General features: G+C 40.6%; 1 long non-coding RNA gene across 2 annotated transcripts; it reads left to right on the forward strand.

Moving 5' to 3' along the window:
• Positions 1-1,064: 1,064 nt before the first annotated feature.
• Positions 1,065-3,237, forward strand: LOC123994129. 2 transcript variants are annotated; one of them, XR_006831583.1, is made up of 3 exons: positions 1,065-1,313; positions 1,696-1,823; positions 2,284-3,237. It is a non-coding gene; the product is annotated as an uncharacterized LOC123994129 (long non-coding RNA). The 2 variants fall into 2 exon arrangements; XR_006831584.1 differs by having other exon boundaries at positions 2,299-3,237.
• Positions 3,238-4,713: the final 1,476 nt, after the last annotated feature.

Here is a 4,713-nt window from a genome sequence, read left to right on the forward strand (position 1 = left end):
ACATTGTGTCTATTTGCTAGAAATAAGCTCTCCTCTCAGGTTTACAAGAGCTGCACAAATGTATGTTGTCAATTTTAGGGACCAAACTAATAGGCAGAGTTTGAGAGAAACACCTTAAGATGCGTCATTTCTCGTTCCCCATGAATACGGACATTAGCAGTGCGTTGTGTGCGAGTGACCTGCTCATTTGTCAACTGGCATTGCTTGCATGTAAATGCTGATAAGACCAAGCGTACACTCCGTTCCTCTAGCAAGTCCCTAATTGCGAAGCCACGGTCCCCCATCACCTCATCTCCAGCACGCAAAATGGTCGAGAAACCCATAAAACTCTGTGTTATGAACCTATCGCTACATTTCCCACCATAAGCCTCTGTAATGAACATAACCATTCCTGTTGGAGCAGTAGTACTAGATATTTTACAGTATTACTGGCATAGTAGTGACTGTAAGATTCAGTTTTTTTTAGTCCAGATGTTTAGCCTTCTGCAAAACACTTCATGTGCAGTCAATAACACAAGTTGTTTTTGAAAAATTATCCTGAAAAACCTGTGGCATAGTAGCCTTTATCATCTCACGAGGTGTTATATAAATATTCATACACATAGCTCATATATTATACAGCGCTAAGCTAATCCGCCTGACTCAAGTCATCTTACATACCCCTGCTAAAACAGGAACTAGCTCACACAGCCAGCAATAAAACTACCCCCTAACACTATCCCCTCAGCTTTGTTGTCTCACCACCCCAGGAAACAAAGATCTTCCATTGCAAGAACACATACACCCAGCCATAAAACTGACCCCCTCTGCTCTCCTGTATCAGATTTCCTGACACACAAATACCTTCTTGAATGAACACACACACCTTACTTCCCCCTCTACTGGTCGGGTGCTCAGAACAAGAAGACTCTGATGTACATCAATGGGGCTCCTGCTCTGGCAAGAGCAGGTCCGCCTCCAACCCTTTCGGGACCAGTCAGAAGACCAACACGACAAGACTCCACCTACATATTCCATGTATAAAATCTGCTGTGACCAATGTCTAAGTCTCTTTTTCACCTGACTTCTTACCGAGTTATATGAACTAGATCCATGCACGTAAAACTGCGGGACAAGATATCTTTTAACTCATTAAAACTGCCTTTTGTTACAACTGAAATCCACTCTGTCCAGCACCCGTGATTTGGTCTCGACTCTCCAGTATTTAAACACTAACACGAGGCATCCATGGAATGAGATCCTTGCTCAGTAATGCTCAGCAATGACATCTATCCAGATTTTCAATGTTTTAAGCAAAACAACAGCTGAAGAAGGTCTAATCCAGATTTTCAATGTTTTAAGCAAAACAACAGCTGAAGAAGGTAGGCAATTTCTTCAGCCGGACTGGCTGTCATTTCAATGCTAGTGGTAGCCACGCTAGCTCGCGATTAGCATGAAGACACTGAAAAGCTCACATAAAGCAAATTTGGCTAGTGACAACCTTGTAAAACCTTTTCTAACATCTACAACATGTCAGCTTTAGAACAGATTAGACTTTAATGTGCAAGTTCACTTCGTTTTTGGAATATCTACATTCCATCTAAGGTTATTAGGGTAAAATAACAACTTCAGGCATATACCCAGTACTAAAAGGACTGCTTCAAAGGAATAGGATTCCCATTCTTTCCACTTTATTATCACACAATTGTCTTGCAGAAGGGAACCATGAAGAGGAGCTTGGAGTGGGCAAGGGAGAGGCTGATAAAGCAGCAAAGACCTGATTCATCAAGTATCACAGTTAATTCCGGTGATTCTCACCTGGTTGGCATGCACAACACCGCAAGGTATGCAACATTAAGCCCAATCAAATATCCAATGTTATTAAAACATGTATCCCAATCTACGATCAAGCAAAGTTTAATGTCAGTTGTGTTAATGTTATGAAGCTAGTGGGGTGATCTAGAACAATCTTTTATGGTTTTTGATTGGGAACCATATCAATTCAGTCATTGTCCTTATGTCCTTGTAACTGTCTAGTGTTAGTTTGCAAAGTTTAGGCTGTTTTGGTTTCATTACGTTTTTGTATTGATTCGTGTTTACTTTGTTTTTATTAAACATGGATACAAAAAACTCTCCTTCACACCTAGACAACCGTTAGTCAATTAATCAATTGAAAGCAACTAGAATTAGAATTGATTTTAAAATCACTGTGCCAGTAATGATTACAAAAAAAGTTATCTGCTCTTATGGTTGTTTACATTTTTTCAAACATTTCAATCCGACACTCTTAATGTTTGACGTCAGGCAAAACTTCTTCAGCCACCTTAGGATGGAGTGCCACTGGTTGTTATGACTGCTGTGTCTGTGTGGGTGTGTACCAAGAAAGGACGTTAGAAGTTTGGTCCCCATGATTTCAAAGCTTCTTACCATCTCCACTACAGCCCAGTCGATATCGATTTTAAAAACTGGAACAATAGATATCGTGTAGCACATGGTAGAAAATTCACTGGACCAACTCCTATCCAATGCCTATTGTCCCAACAAATTTGTCAATTATGCATTTTACACATGTCAGAGTGCGTTTTCTTTTATAGCTCTGCTTTCAACACCATCCTGACCCACAAACTTGTTAGCAGACTCAGGCCTCTGGGTGTAAATCCTGTAAAAACATATTCAAAAAGTAGATGGTGAGACTTAAAGACCATTCTCCCATATAGGGTACATTGACATGGAGATGATCAGCAGCTTCAAGTTCCTGGGCACCCTGATATCCTTTTCACCCTTAGTCACTTCACTCAAAAAGTCCCACCAGTGCTTCTCCACTACCCTCATCAACTTGCTGCACCACGACCTATGTACCAACTACAGCAGGTGTGGGTAATTCCAGTCCTCGAGGGCCTGATTGGCGTCAGTTTTACCACAGCCCCAGCTAACACAACTGACTTCAATAATCACCTAATCATGATCTTCAGTTTGGAATGCAATTTGATTAATCAGCTGTGTTTGGTAGGGATGGAGAAAGAGTGTGACACCAATCAGGCCCTCGAGGACTGGAGTTGCCCACCGATGAACCACAGGGTCTGTTTTTATTGCCATAACACGTGTAAATTAAATGTTGTCCATATTTACTGTAAGATTTATGTTAACATTGCACATATTGTAATATTATAGCCCCTTGACATTCATGACTTAACTACTTTGCATAATGCCCAGTCTACCCACTCTAAGAAATCATACATTTATTAAAATATTAAAGCTCCATTATGTATTACTGTCCAATTGATTCTGGTTGGTTGTTTTTGAAAACATTCACTACACAACTATTTTGTGCTGATGGCCAATCTTGTCGGAAACTTTCATAATATCAATCATTTTGGCACACATCACCAATTAACATTGGCTGCAGTATTCCGAACTTACTAGGTGGTCATGCAATAAACATTTTGGATAATTCCCCTAAAATGAATTCCCTTTAAATCAAATGTTATTTGTCACAAAATAAAATAATAATAATAATAATAATTAGAGCAGCAGTAAAATAACAATAGCGAGGCTATATTCAGGGGGTACCGGCACAGAGTCAATGTACTGGGGCACCGGTTAGTTGAGGTAATATATACAGGTAGGTAGAGATAAAGTGATATTAAAGTGACTATGCATAGATAATAACAAAGTAGCAGCAGCATAAAAGAGAGAAGGGGGGTCAATGGAAATAGTCTGGGTAGCCGTTTGATTAGGGGTAGAAGCTGTTCAGAAGCCTCTTGGACCTAGACTTGGCGCCCCGGTACCACTTGCCGTGCGGTAGCAGAGAGAACAGTCTATGACTTGAGTGGCTGGAGTCTTTGACAATGACACCAAATGTTGATGACTGTAGAATTCAACTCTCCATTTCCTCCCTGAAGGCTGCGTAGGGTTGGGTGAATTGGTAGCCTTAAAACAATGCTGCATGTATCTGCTTCCGGGAAGATCCTGGCAGCCTTATTCTCTTGTGTGTGTAAGAACTGGCTGTGGCTCCACTGGCAATCCCAGCCTAGGAATGGCTGAAGCCACCGAAGTGAAAAGGAGAACCTTCTCTAGGGTCAAAGGGTATGTGTTTCCCTCTGAAAAAAAGAAGGGAAAGGGAGGGGGGGACATTAAAGTCCATAAGTAACACTTATTGGAGAACACGATACAGGGGCAAAAACAGAGTGAACCTTGCTGCTCACTAACTTCAGCAGTGTTTGGAGGTCAATGCTTAAAAAGAGGCATTCAAAATAACAAAGCTCAGATACTTCCTTCAATTTATCTGTAAAAATGTTACAAGACGACGCTGTTCACTGCGGCTATGGCCAGGGTTTGCGGCTAAGGAACATTAGCAAACGAACTAGTAACTAATTTAGCAATCCAGCCATGTAAATACCAGTATTCCTTTAAAAAATATATATATATATTACTAGCTACATATATAAAATACTCCCTTGGCCTAATCAGACTTACATTATTAGCGACACATAAAGTCAGGCCTAAGTTAATTGCACTGCTGTCTCAGCGTCTGAGCCTCCAACATAGCTGCATAGCCATGAACAGATCTGTCCTCTGTGTTAGCTAGCTGATCAACTTTATGATGAAGTAATAATAACAATTGTGGCAAACTGGTTCATAGTTACATTTACATTACATTTAAGTCATTTAGCAGACGCTCTTATCCAGAGCGACTTACAAATTGGTGCATTCACCTTATGACATCCAGTGGAA

This window comes from Oncorhynchus gorbuscha, linkage group LG02, assembly GCF_021184085.1.
Source record: "Oncorhynchus gorbuscha isolate QuinsamMale2020 ecotype Even-year linkage group LG02, OgorEven_v1.0, whole genome shotgun sequence".
Lineage (NCBI taxonomy): Eukaryota > Metazoa > Chordata > Actinopteri > Salmoniformes > Salmonidae > Oncorhynchus > Oncorhynchus gorbuscha.